We start from the raw sequence: 17,105 nt of genomic DNA, 5'->3' as shown, positions 1-17,105 counted from the left end.
CATAATATAGTATGTGGTGAGCATTTTCAAGTGAACATGCTACTGGTCTCTTTTTGAGGCAAAGATATGAAGGGAAGGAAAAAAAAAAAAGCTTTCACAGAAAACATCCCTAGACCTGAATGATGAAAATCACCGTCTCTTTGTCTCAATGTCAACATCACATTGTCCTGGGCCAGGCTGTCATCCTATTACGAACAGGTGTTCATGAAGTGGTGACTGCTACTTATGTCTGACCCTGTTTCCACATGTGTGTTAAAATCCTGACTACCTTTCAGCTGAAATAGAAAAAAAATGTTGACTCATTTTCTCAAACTTCATTTTACTGTCTAATCTCATGTTCCTTTGTTTAACAATATATGGCATAATGGATCTATACAGAAGTCACTTCTGATCCAAGAAGTATTTAGGCCCAATTTATTTATAATACTGAAGCTAAGCTTGTATCAGACCAAAACTTCTCTCATTTATTGTGGATCTTAAACCTGCATAAGCCAAGAGTAAAATCATATGTCATTCTGAACAAATTAGCCATATGTATCAACCTTATCCAGTGTTCTTAGCAAGATTGTAGGCAGTCCCTTTTGACCATTTGTAAAGTGCTAGGATTAGTACTTAGTAGGAATATTAGAATTTTTTATAGCAATATCTGACTGTTTGATGGCTTCAATAGAAATAGACAAACTAAACAAAATACTGGACTTGAGAATTTTGAAATATGCACAGTATTAAAAGATTTACTCCTTCTAGAAATTCAAGTGATGTGCATGTGTTTTATTGTTTTCTGGATAAGATTTACTTTACCACTGTATGATTCCAATTGATATATGAAGTCTTTGAATTTTTGGAACATCATGATTCTATGAAAGAGGTTATAAAATAGAGTTTCTGCCTGTACCATGAGCATAAAGATATGTACAGATAACAAACACACTCTACCTACTGTACATACGAGGACTCATATTCAACGTGGTTCTTCTGTGCCTGAGTCTAAGTGGACATGCATGGAGAATTCATAACAAAACACATGGTGCTTTGCAGGGGCATAGGAGTCCCACAGCCCTCCAAAAACTCTTGCTTTGGGTTGAATTGTGTCCCCCAGACAATTTTGAAGTCCTTACCCACAGAACCTGTGAAAGTGACCTTTTTCGAAATAAGGTCTTTGCAGATGTAATCCAGTTAAGATGAAGTTATTAGAATGGATCCTGATCCAATGTAACTAATGTCCTTATCAGAAGAAGAAAACGCCTTGTGATGACAGACACACACGGGGATAAGACCACATGATGACAGAGATTGCACCAACGGAGCTGCAAGTCAGGGAATGCCAAGGACCGCTGGCTACACCCACAAGGCAGAAAGGCCAGGAAGGATTCTCCCCTGCAGGTTTCAGAGGGAGCGTGGCCCTGACTACACCTTGATTTCGAACTTTTAGTCTCCAGAACTATAACACAATACATTTCTGTTTAAAGCCACCCAGTTGGTAGTATTTTGTTAAGGCAATCCGAAAAAATTCATACAACTATTCTTTCCTCTTTGCATGAATATCATAATCAAAGCCATCACACGATCTGGTTTTCCTCTACTGTCAGGTAGCCTTGTCATTTGCTGTGTCACTCGATAGAGGATAGGTTATGCTATAGAAACAAGCAACTCTAAAATTTTAATGGCTTAAGAAAATAAGAGTTTAATTATCTCTTATATACACATGGAATGACTGTTCCATCTCATAACAAGGATTTAGGATTTTAAACAGCAGAACCGGGCAAGAGAAATTATGCAGTGGCTTTTAAATGCTTCAAGCCAGAGTGACATCAGAAGTCACTGACACATCCCTGTCCCAAGGCAAGTCATTTGGCCTTGCCTAATACCTAGGAGATGAGAAAGTGTGCCCAGAAGCAGAGAGAGTAAAACACAATGGTGACCACCAGTCATGTCTCCCAATCTGCTCATTGCTTAACTTCATTTTCTCACTTACAAATGGGGAACTTAATATTTACCTTATTTGGCTGTCGTGAGATTAAATAAAAGCTTGCAGACTCACAACAAATATTAAATCATATATAAATTGTTTAATCTTATTGCTGTGTCTTTATACAACTTGCCCTCTGCTGTGCCATCCTCTATTTTGAACATTTTACTCCTATTTCTTCTCCAGATCTTCTGATTTATCTGCTTCCCTCCTCTGCCCTTATTTTTCTCTTTACTCATTTTCCTCTTTCAAACTTTTAACTCCATGCTCTTCCTCTTTCTAATGTCTTCTTTTTTCACACTGTGCTTTCTCCTCGAATAGCCTTCTCCACGTCTATTACTGCATCTATTATCTTTATGTAGATGTCTCTGTTCTAGAAACTCTCCCTGAACAACAGAGCCAAATTTCCTACTATCTGCTATTTACAGTTTCCTGAATCAGCCATGTTTCCTGTTTCTTCCAGGGGCTTTTTGCAGCAGCCTCCACCAGAAGGCTTCAAAGCTTGCATCAAAAGACATTTCCTTTTATAGGCATTGCCTGAATTTTTCCAGCCTACACATATATGATATTTAAGTAATAAATATTTTTTTGTTTCCCTTTCTAAGTACATACTTAGGATAATGGAGGGCAGGACAGTGACTTGGTGAGGAATGCACGTTCTTGGCTGTTGATCTACAAAGTAAAATATATATAAATACACACACACTTGGCTCAAAAATGAAACCTGAAACTGATCAAGACCTATAGATTTAACTACCAATTTACAGAAAATGTGGGAGAAAGAGCATACTGAATAACACCACTCATATACAACCAGTGAAGTGAGACTATAGGAAACTATAGGGAAAAAAATGGCATAGCTAATTAACCAAAAATATTGTAAGGAGGGAGAGAAAGAAAAGAGAGAGGGAGAAAGAGAAGTCGCTATAGATTAGGAAAGACTTAAAAATAAACTTGTTGCAATTGTCACATTCTGATTTGACAAACTATTAAAAATTAAGAAGTAATAAGATAAATTTGATTACATTATGGTATTATTTTAATTTTGTATGATAACGATACTGAGGTTATGTTTTTAAAATATGTTTTTTAAAATAAAATATATTAATATAATGTCTAGTATTTACTTCAAAATAATCCAGGGTATGAAAAAATGAATGGGGACATAGAGCAATTATTAGGTTGGTGCAAAAGTAATTGCGGTTTTTGCAATTATTTTTGATCTTTTAAACGACAATTACTTTTGTACCAACCTAATATAATTTGGTATGAGTTGAAGCTGGGTGATGGCATGTGAGGATTCACTTATTATTGTCTTTTCTTCTATATATTGAAAACTTTTCATAATTAAAAAAAAAAAAAAAAACAAGATTGGTTGAATTTGGTAAATAACAACTAAGCTTCCGCCAATTTTCATAATGTGAAAAAGGATGAGGTATCTCATTAGCAGTTCGGCTCCAAATGGCTTTGATGATTCCAATGGGTTTTTGGTATGGAAGTGAAAAGGAAAAACAACTTGGGGCCTGAATTCTTTTGGGATTGAGCACCATAGTTTAGTGGAGATTGTGTTAGAATTCAAATCAAGTTTAGGTTCTAATAAACTATGGAGTCAGAAATAACTAGCAACTTTCCACAAGTTTTCTTTGGCTCTAATTCATTTTATTTCCAGTGGAATTTGTGGATTTGTGAATGCATACAAGTGCCCACTTTTATTGTCCTTTTATTAGTGCCATAGCAAGCATCATCAAAGTAATTATTTTTATGGCCATGCATTTAATTGTAACTCATCTCTTGCATGTTGCTACAAGTCATTTGCAAATTCTCACATCTATACAATAGCTTAACCACATGTGTGGTTGTCAACTTTAAAAATCAATTTCCCCCTTGTGCCCATAGTGAAAATGATTGCAGGTTATATAAATGCAAGTTTTATCATGACAGTGGAGCAGAACTGATGTGGCATACTAATTTATTCATTAAAGTGCAAATGAACAAATTAAAATCGAAGGTGGTTACACAGTTTCCTTCTGCCACTGTTGGCAGGAAACACATGCTCCATTCGGATGGAAGACTGACAAAGACAAAATATTTGGAACATTTAAAAGCACTTTGATTTCGACCCCACTAAAAAGTGAATTAAATGCCACATTCTAGAGGTGGCAACATTTTTTATTTGGTTACTAAAGTGGAGAGATATTGCCATTGAGGAAAAATGGAAGGAAGGAAGGAAGGAAGGAAGGAAGGAAGGAAGGAAGGAAGGAAGGAAGGAAGGAAGGAAGGAAGGAAAGGAGGGAGGGAGGGAGGGAGGAGGAGGGAGGGAGGGAGGGAGGGGGGAGGGAGGGAGGGAGGGGGGAGGGAGGGAGGGAGGGAGGGAGGGAGGGAGGGAGGAAGGAAGGAAAAAAATCCTTTTAGGTTGTAGAATTTCATAATTTTTATAAACATGATATTCAATACTTCTTTAATATTTATTAAATTAGCTATTTGTAAAGCGATATTCCGTTTATGTATTTTATTAAAATGACATCACAGCTGTTATTGAATAACTCTTCAGTTATAAATCTAACTAGATCACATGTTCTTCCATTTTAAACATTGAGAGATAGGAAAACAGCCCACACTAACTCAGATATTGGGAATCGAATAGAAGAGGCAGGACAATCACAAAATACATCAATTAGCAACACACAGCAAATCAATGGAACAGTCTAAGTATGTCAAAGTGCGGATGTTCACGGTGGGTTTGAGTGTCCAGGGAGAAATCCCTGCAAGAGAAAGGGACTGAGAGAGAAAAGTGCTAAGCATTTGACCTAGGAAAAGAGAGAATGAATTTCATAATGAGAGGGTAGTGAACACAATTTCAGTGAAGGGACTGTTTAGAGCATGTTTGGGGGAATCGCTGGACCACCTAGCTAGAGTAGAGAAGGTAAGATTAAGGGAGATTCCTGCAAATTGTGCAGGGTCTCCGATAATGTCCAGGACTTTCAGTAGCTTTTAAAACCAGGAATTCACACCAAGTAGCACGTTAAGAACTGTGCTCCTGTGGTTGAAATGCTCATAAAAAGTAGTTGCGATGTTAGCATTCTCTCGTTACTACTCTGTCTTTGCACCCCGTCCCGAAGAGACCTGTATGTAAATAGAAAAAAATACATATTACTCCTCAAAGCCAACATTTCAATTATGCATGTTGTCATGGTTTTCAAGCTTGTGCATTGGCATAAGCCCGACTTTGGGCATGCTGACTGAATTTGCTTGCATAATATATTGTGTTCAATGATGTGGGAGCCATACATATGGTTTATTCTCCTGGTGATGGCGGAAACCATTGTATTCTTAATTCCTGACACTGTTTCTTTAGATATTTTAAAAAGACATGCTTCTGGGAGTTGCTTCTCCGTAACAAGGAGTTTAATTAGCTTTCCATATCTCTTAGACTGTGGATGACATAACTACATAGGCAGTAACTGGGGTTAATATTTGAAGGGGAGGGTTCATTTCCTAGCATTTACTAAATGCCATCCACCGCAAAGTGCTTCTCATCTTTATCTTCAGAAGCTCAAATGCTTTGTCACCATGGCAGTTACCGTGATTCTCTTCTTTTGGCAGTTGGGGAAACTAAGACTCAGAAAAGCAAGGTAATTTTCTGAATATAGTAAGCAAATGATAAAGCCAGGCAATCAAATCCGTTTTCTGCTTCAGAGCCTGCACTCATAAGTATAGTATATACGTGTGTAATATATATGTATATACATATATTTTAATATAATATACTATTTATATATTATATATAACTACATTATTATATATTATATATTGCATAATTATAATAACTAAGCATATGTGTATATGCATATATTATTAATTATTAATAACATTGAATAGTATAATAGGTATATAAAACAAGTGGGTAGAAAGACATGCATGTATATATACATACATACAGAAATATATTTATATGTGCATAAGTATACACATGCATATTTGCAAATGTATTTATATACATATGTATAGACATGTGTACATACATTCATTTTGTATATATAATTCATGCCTGTTTATTTTGTTCACTGTAGATTTATTATTATTTCTTTTATTTAACATTAAGTTTATTTTTATTTATTTTTCTTATTGCAAATGCCCAAATGGCCTGCTAAAAACTATATCTAATTAAACCAATGATACTGTGCATGCACATAGCAGACCATGGAAAGCCTTGCAATGATTCCTAAAGTATCAGTGAGCTGCGCTGTGTAGTTGAAAACTCCTCAAGAGATGGACCATTAAGCTAAGTTCTCTAATTTATGCCCATATGTTACTGCATTGCTCTGTAAGAAAACAACAAAAAAGAATCATTTGCTATTATTATCTCCAGATTATGTCTCAACACTTTGGCACTAATATTTATTTTTTGTAGGAGTGAATGAAAAACTGTGGAGACAATAAAAGGCATCCTCCACTTGAAATGCCTTTCATCTCCATTCATCTGTGCAAATACCTCAAAGCTACTTCCTTTTTGAGCTTTTCCTTGGTCTCTCAACCAGAAGTCATCTCTCTCTCTACGAAGACCTGCCATAATTTTTTAAAAATAATATTTATCTACTCTATATATTGTATCATAGTTATTCTTGTACATCTCTTATTTTCTCTATTAGATATCAGTCCACTTTATGTTCGATTCATCTTCCTGTCTCTCACTGTGTGTTTTTGAAGGCACTAGGGTAGTCATCAAATATTTGTTGAACCAGTGGGATTGTAGCATAGAAAAGGCCTAATTAAAGAAGAATCAGTGAATTTTGTTTGGTTGCCCTTTGTTTTTCAAAACGTTGATCAAAGGTTTCTTGTGAGTTTGACAGTTTGATTGAAATGCGTTGGCCCTTGTTGATTTGACCACTGAGCATGTCCCTATCCAGTGGTACTAACAAGAGAATTTTACTTGAACATGAGTTTTGTTTATTTTTGTTTGTGTTCGATTATGAACTTTTAAAAAAACACAGATGCCAGTTATTATTGGAAGTCATTTCATTTTTAAAGCTTTGCCCTGGTGGAGTAAATGGCACCATCTGCGTGTTTATATCACCTTTCCTGATCATGAGCTCTAAGTAATGAGTGAGGAGAGGGAATGAGTCGAGAAGTCAGCAGGCTACAAATGAATGTGCACTAGAAAAATAGGGTAAACAGATGTTAATTTTGAAGTGACAAAGATTACCCAAATTGTAATTTTGCTTTCCAAGCACCTTCAGTTTCCTTGGTAGGTATATAATAATCTCCAAGCATCTATGTTAAGAAACAACTTTGGCACCGCGCTCACTCGAGACCTAAATTCCTGTTTTTTGTAGATCCTTGACATTTTGAAAATTAAATAACTGAACATCCCTGTGCTGCAGTAGAGTTTATATTTTCATTAAATCTACCCACTTCTAAAATATCTAATGTGGATTATCTTTGAGAAATAAATTGCCCACATGTACCAGTATTAAAATGTAATTACTCTCAGAGCAATGGTCACATCTACAGAGCTTCACAGAAAACCCATGAAGTTTTGGAGGTTTTAAACTCTGCTAACTATACATGTGTTAAGAGCACTTCGTCTGCTTGTGTGTTTGTTTAAAGGAATGGATACCCAGAACCCCACATCACAGGCTTTCAGAAAGAGAATACTTTGACAGAGTAAAGAGGGACTTTCCTTAGAGAGAGTGTATATAGCCACTAATCCTAGATTTTCATTGAATTTTTTTAGGTGCCAGGAGCCTTCATGATTAAATGCACTAAAACACCTTGTTTGAGAAACAGATGGCCTACAATATTAAAATATTTCATTTTTTAATTTTTTCTCAATTTCCAGTTGGCATCTTCTGCATACCATTTTTATTTTTATTTTACTATTTTATTATTTTTTGAATTTTTTTATTGAGGAATGTTGGGAAGCAGTGTGTTTTTCCAGGGCCCATCAGCTCCAAGTCAAGTCGTTGTCCTTCAATCTAGTTGTGGAGGGCACAGCTCAGCTCCAAATCCAGTCTCTGTTTTCAATCTTTAGTTGCAGGGGGCGCAGCCCACTATCTCATGTGGGAATTGAATTGGCAACCTTGTTGAGAGCTTGCGCTTTAACCAACTGAGCCATCTGGCGGCCCCTCCAGAAGCTCAGCAGCAGCTTGTTTTCTTCAATCTACTAGTTGTGGAGGGTGCAGCCCACTGGCCCATGTGGGAATTGAACCGGCAACCCTGTTATTCAGAGCTTGTGCTCTAACCAACTGAGCTAACCAGCCGTCCTGCATTCCTTTTTTAGAAAAATCTAGAATAAATATATTCTAGAACCTGTCATCATTTTGCCAAAATTAACGCTTGCCATGACCAATATTTCTCAAACTGAAGTTAGAAACTGACTTCCATACATATCCTTGCTTGGAACACCATGTAACTTAATTTGCTTCCCTCTCCCTGTTCTTTTCACCCCCTCTGCTTCAAAAACTCTCTTTTTGTGCCCAATTACTCTTTGTCCCCTAAGATGACATACCAATAAGTCTGAGTTTACAAAGCTAGTTACATGGGTTTTCCACTATCTCATTTGGCAGCGAACAGCAAAAGGAATGGGGTCTTTATCTGGGCATCTTTGCCCTACTGCTTACAAAGGATGAGTTAGCATCCAAAACAGAAGAGAGATTTAATAAGAAGCAAATGGAAATAAACAAGATATGTATTGTAGAGAGTACATTGATTTTTATCTACATATGTTTAAATGATCTAAAAACATCATTCCACACATATTCCAAAAAAAGAAAAATCCATCAAAATAATAAATGCTTGCTTTCTCTGCATTTATATGACTTGACACCAAATGAAATAAGTGAACTTTCTTCATTAATGATTAGGAAAAGGGTGTTTATTATACACATTTTAGATTTCCCCAAAAGATTTGGCACGTTTGTTGGTATCTGTTGAAGTGTTAACATTGCTCCTGAGTAGACTCACCCTTTTAATTTCAATGATATGCTTCTTTTAAAAGCCTGATGATTCATAATTTATATGAATTAAATTATCTTATTTGGTCCATAAAGTGCACAAGTGATTTTCTAATGAAAATACACATGGCAACTCAATCAACCAATCTCATATTGAGAAGCTCTTTTATGTTTTCTACAGAGGTGAAATAAAATAAACAACATTCAAAGCTAGTTCTAGACAGTGTAAAAACCATTGAGAAATGTTTCTAGATAATTAAGTGCAACCAATAGAATAACCGGAATATTCTGAAATGGGTGTCTCAGGAACAATGTCAGTGATGTTTGACATTTCTGAGAATGGGTGGTGGTGCTTTCCCTCCTTCTGCTAGGGGATACAAACAAGACCAAATCCAGCTGCATGTAGAGTAACTCCTGGTTTGTGGAGTGTACTGACTGCCGCATTTACGTCACAAGGACCATACATCTTAAAAGCTTAGAACATTTCATGGACAACCAGAAATTCAGTCTTATCATTGTATCATGCTCAGCAGACATTGAAGTTTAAGTTTATACATTGTTATTAGCGTAAGTACAAGTTTTGCAGCCACTTACGGAGATATGGGTAATAATTAGAAAGTCTTTTTCTTTTCATTTGACTCAGACGCAGACTTTTCTATTTGGACTCTGTATTATTTTTAACCAAGAGCCCAGAAATAAGGACAGGACCCCTCAATTCAGGGTCAGGCATTGTATGCGCATCACTATTTGACTTGACTACATGGATAGTCTGCCTGTGAAAGAGAAGATGGTGGAATTTTAAAGTGTGTTGTAGCTGGATAAGTAGGGCTTGTCATAGGCTTATAATAATTACACAGACTATTTTGTGTACCTTGTTTCATAACTCAAAATTTGTGTTTGCTCTTCTCGGGAGCCATAGGGTTTAAACTTCATGTCCACTTGAAATTTTAGGTACAAAAAGATACTTGATTTATCAGGTAGAACGAGGTATACAAAGGAAAGGGCATCTAATGATTGATGGACCCCAGGCAAGCAGGTAGCACCTGATGTGCAGCATGGAGAGATGGGTGACTCCACAGGAAGGTGGAGCAGGCTGTCCCCAGAAGTCAAGAGCAGGGCCACAGCTCAAGTCAGGAGAAGCTCCTTGGAGAGGAGTCTGATAAGGCTAAAGAAATGTGGTCATTCCCAGGTCCACTCTCTGACTTTTGTGGGCTCCTTCTTCATAAACAAATATGAAAAAAAATATACTTTGTGACTGCATTAGTAGAAGCATGAACGTAATCTAGGCTGGATGAAAGTCACATTTTATTTTCTGATAAAAAAAAATGTATGTGTATATATATATCCCTAATTGAGAAGGATTTAAAAAAACTGTTCACCTAATCTCAAACATACGTATAATTTGAAAGACCCCATTGGTAAAATTGTGACTCCCTCTCCCCAAATTCCCAAAAGGAAGAAAAATAAGCAGTTGTCCCAAATTACTGGAAACAGCGGCTGCTTTGTTTCTCAAATTTTATCACAGTCCTAAATCTGTGGCAGCATAAAAATCATAGCTTGTTCCTCACAATTAACAATTTCAGAGAAAAGCTATCAACATAGACATTTTAACTATGCCCTAATATACGAAATTTTCGACAACTTTCTTTCTGTATCATTTGTTTTCTCTGAAACATTTAAAAATCATTACAAAAAATAGGAATGGCGCTGTCAATTTCCATTTCAATGGGAAAGCCTCAGTACGTATCTGCTGCATGGTACTTTATTTTATTTAGCAAACAGTGTGCTTATATGGTGGTAATATCTTTGCCTAAACCTTTTACAGATGTTACTTCTCATTTAATCTCCATTAACGATTCATTATGGGTTGAATTGCATCTCCCAAAAAGATATTTTGAAGTCCTAACCCCCAGAACTTGTGAATGGGACCTTATTTGGAAATAAGGTCTTTATAGAAACAAATTGAGATAAATTCACACTGGAGAAGTGTGGGCTCGAAGTCCAATATGTCTGGTGTCCTTATAAAAAGAAGTTATGTGTTTTTTACCATAATAAAATATAACCCTCATATATGTTATAACTAAAAATTAGAGAGATGGGTCTATTACCCAGAGTAACATGAGAAAAATCTAAGTTATCACTTTCCAGACAATAATTTGAATGCACAGAATGCTACATCCCAATAAAAGACTTCATAGAAATTGGGCTATAATATTTTCCATGAAATTTGAGACATCAAGAGCAGTGGCTGGGGGAAGGCCTTCTTTCAAAGCGAGCAATTAACTCCTGTGAACATCCTCTTCTTGGGCAGAATCATGCCTTGTCAATCTAGCCTGCTTTAAGGGGGACCATTTTTGTAATGGTAAATTCTCAGCAAAATTTTTGAAATGTGAAGATAGGAACTTACGAAAGTATCCATCTGTAGCAATGTCTGAAAATGGCCTTCAGCCAACTTTTAACAAGAAAACAAAACTTTACTTGAAAAATGACTAAATTCTCAATCATAAGCTAAAAATACTTCACCTATCATTCATGTAGTCAGCAAAGCAGAGTTGTCAAAAGCATGGACTCAGAAGCATTCGAATTCCAGCTCTGCTGCTCACCGCTTGTGGGATCTTGGGCAAGTCAAGTCATTTACCTCTCAATGCCCTAGTTTCCTTTGTAGAAGGAAGATAATAACAGCACCTGCCTCATAGGTGGTGTATTCGTTTCCTAGGGGTAGCGTGTAGGAGCCAAAAGTCTGAAATAAGGGGTTGCTTCCTTCTTGGGGGCTCTGAGGAAAAATCTGTTCCATGTGTCTGTCCTAACTTACGGTAGTCGCTGCTAGTCCTTGGCACTTGTTGGCTTGCAGTTGCATCACTCCAGTCTCTGCCTCCATTGTCATATGGGTGTCTTCCTTCTGGGCCTCTGTGTCTGACACACACACACACACACACACACACACACACACACACACACAGTCTGTGTATTTAGGTCAATTCGGGTCAGCTAACTGTGTTTCTCATGCCACTCCATTATATCATAGGTTTTCAAGTACAACAAAAGTGAAAAGCACTCTTCTACATAGGAGCCCTGTTCCAAATATTTAAGAGTTTATACAAAGGTAGGCTCCTGGGAAGTGTCCTGTCAGGTTAAAAGACTTGTTCTGTTTATGTCACTGATAAACAGTTGTTGTCCTTAGTACCAAGTGTCAGAAATCATTGCCATTATCCAGCCTACTGGCAGAAAGGATATGTGTGAGTGTTCCAGGAAAGGAAATATGAGGAGAGAGTAAGATTGGGCAGTGAGAGAACTTTTTCTGAATCTTTCCACCTGCCTTCTATGCTATAAATCAACTAGTGTTCTGTCACCACAGATCTGTCCCTGGGCTGCAGGACTATGATCGAGTGACTTGTCCTAGCCACATAGACGTGATGGTTCAGGAGCTGCCCCATTGTCATCGTTATGAGACAGAGACTATTGGTTTCAAATAACATACTCCGTTGAAATTGAATTTATGAGGGAATAAATCAGGAAAACAAAGCAAATATTAAAACGATGATACTGAAAATGGATAAAACATAGACTTTCCATGCCCACAGCAGAAACGAAAAGGAGACACCTCAGTTGTATGCAACCACATGGCCCTTGAGACCCTTCAAACATAGTGAGTCTGTTTGTATTCTGCAGCCAGTAAAGACACAATTCCTTTCTTCCACAAACACTCTCTACCTTTCAGATTTTAGTTTCTAGCCTAATAAAATAAAAAAGAGATAAAAGAATGCCTGGGAAGCATTTAAAGGAATGCATATGACATGACACAAATGGAAGAGGGAATAACAGATGGGGTGTGGTAATGGCTTACCTGAAGACAAGATCTCTGAGGAATTACTGATGTCTTTGAAATAGGTAGGTCAGAAATGGTTTCCCCTTAGCACTTTTTACATGGTAAATCGAGAACTGTGGGTTTTTTTGTCTTTTGGTTGTGGGGTGTTTTTTTTTTAGTTTTTTTTTTAAGATTTTATTGGGGAAGGGGAATAGGACTTTATTGGGGAACAGTGTGTACTTCCAGAACTTTTTTTTTTCCAAGTCAAGTTGTTGTCCTTTCCATCTTAGTTGTGGAGGGCGCAGCTCAGCTCCAGGTACAGTTGCCGTTTTCTAGTTGCAAGGGGCACAACCCACCATCCCTTGTGGTAGTTGAACTGGCAACCCTGTGGTTGAGAGGACGTGCTCCAACCAACTGAGCCATCCGGGAGGCAGCTCAGCTCAAGGTGCCGTGTTCAATCTTAGTTGCAGGGGGCGGAGCCCACCATCCCTTGCGGGACTCGAGGAATTGAACTGGCAACCTTGTGGTTGAGAGCCCACTGGCCCACGTGGGAATCGAACTGGCAGCCTTTGAAGTTAGGAGCATGGAGCTCTAACCACCTGAGCCCCCGGGCTGGCCCAAGAACTGTGTTTTAATGTTGTGTAGCCTCAAAAAGCAAGCAGAATTATGCAAGAATAAAAACTGCAATGAAAGAATTGAAAAGGAAAGTGTTTAAGAGAAGTTACAGTGGAACATAGGCAATGTATGTATATTCATAGGCATGTATACATGTGTGTGCTGTGCATGTGCATGCACACATACAATGATCCAGATCCATAGAGGAACATTTCTATTCTTAACTTGTGAAGGACAAAAGTACAACAGATTCTGCCTGTAGTGCAAATCTAGATGGAAATGAAGGAGAAAGTAAATGGCTGATTCTTTAAACTTGGCATTTACCTTAGCTGAGAAATGTTCTGCCATTACTGGAAGTATGGAATATGTCATATTGAAAAAATAAGTGATTTGGCTTGCCTACTGCCAATAAGCCTTCTAGTTCCCCAATACTTACATGTGACTCTATGTCATTACTATAGAAATCACATATTCTTTTGTTCCTTTTGGATGTGATTTTTATACAGCATTTTTGGGGAGTCCTGGGCCAGTGCTTCTCAAAGAGCATCATATTTTAAATCAACCCAGTACTTAAATCTCTAAACCAACAACAAAGTACTACTACTAATAATAACATAAAAAAACAAAGTGAAATAAATTGTAGATTTTTAAATTATGATTACTAGATTCCTTGTGAATTTAAGATGGCTTTATTTATTAGATCTTAGCTAATGCTTAGTCATGACAGGCGCTTTTCTAGGAGCTTTGCAAATATTAACTTACGTAATCCTCACAACATACCCAGGATGTGTTGATCAATTAATAGATCCATTTTACAGATGGGAAAATTGACTCAGAAGGATTAGTTCAATGGCCAAGTTCACACATGTAGTAAGTAACAAAGTCAGTAATCCAGGGCGAGCAGCCTAGATCCAAACTTCACGTCTTAACTACTAAGCATGCTGACTTTGTTGTAAATATCTTTATGTTATTTTACTGGTGAGAAAGGTGAAAGGTTAAATGTTTTCTTAAGGTCACACAGTTGCTAATTAGCAACCCAGTTCTACCTCCCCAAACTTGGACTCAATCTCCTATTCCAGCTCCCTCCCTAAGTACCAACTAAATAAAACAGACTTAACCTCTTTTAGAAAGGGACTCTATCCCATAGGAGTTGTTATAAGAATTAGGCCAAATTATCTATTCAAGGAGCTTTGTGCTCAGCACATATTAGGAGCTCAAATTAAGCAAAGATTTTTATTATTATATTAAGTAGGCAAATATACTGTATTTCCTAGAATTTAAGAAGTTGTTATAGCTAAGAAACATCCCAGGATCAGAGCTGTTAAAATGCGAAAATGCATGCATCTTCTAATGGATAAAATATGACCCTCTGTACATATTAGGTTTTCAATCAGTGTTGAATGTTTCATTGTCCCAGCATAACCATAGCTGCCACAAGATTTTAAGTGGTTATTATGGGTGTGATAGGGTGGTACGTATGTATATTTAGTTTTATTTTTCTCAGCAATCTGCTAAGGCATTATTATTTCATGGCACAGATAAGACAATTGAGGCTTAGGGAAATTAAGCAACTCATTCAAAATCAAACCATTAAGTGGGAGAGTCTGTACAGATGTCTGGTCCCTCTGACCCAAGTCTTTAACCGGACCGTACTCTGATGCATCCACTATCCCTAATCCCGGGATACTTTTCTTAACTCTTTTCTCTGTGCAAGACTTTCAGCTCTTGGAACTTGACTTTTTCACAGAAGAAATAGCAGTAACAATGGCCTCAAAGAGTTTCCCAGGATGAAGGACAGAAACGACATGCACATGTCGGAAGGTGTATCCAGCATGATGCAAAGGCAGAGTTTCCCTCTCCTCTTCTTTCTCAGCATTAATTTCACTCAGGAAATACATTCCACACCCACAAACTTCAGCAACTGAGCGAGGAGTCCTGAAATACATCGCAACTGCCAAGAATTCAAAGATACACAATAAACTAAAAAGAAAGAGCTTAACTTTGAAAGCCAGACAAATACAGCACTGGTTTTAGTCTGTAAATATTTATACAGTAAGTCTTGTTCTGCTGCAAAATAATCAACCTATCATTAAGCCTAAAGAAATAGTAGGATGATGATTTCCATATTTCACTGATGTCTAAGGCAGGTACATCAATGCCTGGCATCTTAAAGGACCAATCCTAGGTTTTTTGTCTGACCACCCAGATACTTATATTTTTCAAGATCTAGTCCACACCATGGTAGGTGTCATGCCCAGAAGAGGCCCTTTTCTTCTAACATATTTTCATAATGAACAAAAGGAAATATTTTCTTTTCAGGACAGCCTACTATCTAGGATAAAAGAAGAATAATACTAGTTTATTTTCCTTTAATTGATCATTATGCATGAATGCATTAATACTGATTAGAAACATCCACTCCAAAAAGTGTTGCTAATTTTCTCTCTCGATCGTGTTGTCACTGTAAAATACAGTAAGGAGAAACAAAATGACTTGGAGACACTTCAAATTAAGCTCAATTATAAACCTATTTTTTTTTCCCCATTCAGAAGACTCTTGCTTGAAATAGACTACTGGAAAAAAATGTAAACCTGTTCAGCAATAGATTATGTTCAGGGTAGTTTCATAATAAGAAAAAAATAAAAAAACTACAGTGTTTCCCCAAAAATAAGACCTAGCTGAACAATCCGCTCTAATGCGTCTTTTGGAGCAAAAATTAATATAAGACCCGGTCTTATATTATATTATATTATTCTTATATTATATTATATTAAAGACCCGGTCTTACATTATAGTAAAATAAGACTGGGTATTGTATTGTATTGTATTGTATTGTGTTGTGTTGTGTTGTGTTGTGTTGCGTTGCGTTGCGTTGCGTTGTGTTATGTTATATGATATGATATAAGACGCGATATTGTATTATATTATATTATTATAGTATAGTATAGTATAGTATAGTATAGTATAGTATAGTATAGTATAGGCCTGGTCTTATATTATAGTAAAATAAGACCGGGTCTTATATTAATTTTTGCTCCAAAAGATGCATTAGAGCTGATTGTCTGGCTAGGTCTTATTTTCGGGGAAACACGGTATTACTACTACTACTGATAATGGGCTTTACTCACAGCTTTGTGCTACATGAAGTTCGTGTTCAAGTACATAAATGCAGAAGGGGAAAATGAGGCCTAGTAAGTTGATAGTGTGTAAGGAGTTGTCCCAACTTGTCTTCCTGGCAATAAGTTAGGAAACAGAGATTGTACTCTCCTCTATACTATTTCAGCAAATGACTTTACAACCTCAGTGGCTGTTGCACTATTTGCAACCAATAAACTATATATACACACACACACACACACACACACACACATATATATATATATATATATATATATATATATATACATATATATGTATATATATGTGTATATATATATATATGAATTCAATTATTTTAATATTGGCACTGAGAAGGTTCTGGAATACAATTTTCTAACTCGTGAATTTATTGGTAGATTTTAAATGCTAATAACAAACTAATTTTGCAATAAAGAGGAAGAAGTAAAATCCATCACCACTCCCCAAACATTCATCAGCATTCCACAGTTCTCTGCCAGAATGGTTTAATTGAAAGATGCATTTTTTAAAACTGGAAAAAAAAAAAGTTATAATTTGGAAATATGTAATTTATAAAACAGAAACAGGAACTAGTTAAAAGTTGGACGTTTTATCTTTATTAATTAAGTAAAACAAGTGTATTATA

At 36.7% G+C, this 17,105-nt stretch overlaps 1 protein-coding gene across 2 annotated transcripts in view; it reads left to right on the top strand.

Moving 5' to 3' along the window:
- The window catches only part of NALF1 (NALCN channel auxiliary factor 1), a 574,857-nt gene that overhangs the window by 405,893 nt on the left and 151,859 nt on the right, over positions 1-17,105 (top strand). The window lies entirely within an intron of this gene.

Source organism: Rhinolophus sinicus, linkage group LG04 (genome assembly GCF_036562045.2).
Source record: "Rhinolophus sinicus isolate RSC01 linkage group LG04, ASM3656204v1, whole genome shotgun sequence".
NCBI classification, from domain to species: Eukaryota; Metazoa; Chordata; class Mammalia; order Chiroptera; family Rhinolophidae; genus Rhinolophus; species Rhinolophus sinicus.
This window is presented reverse-complemented; position numbering and strand designations above follow the sequence as displayed.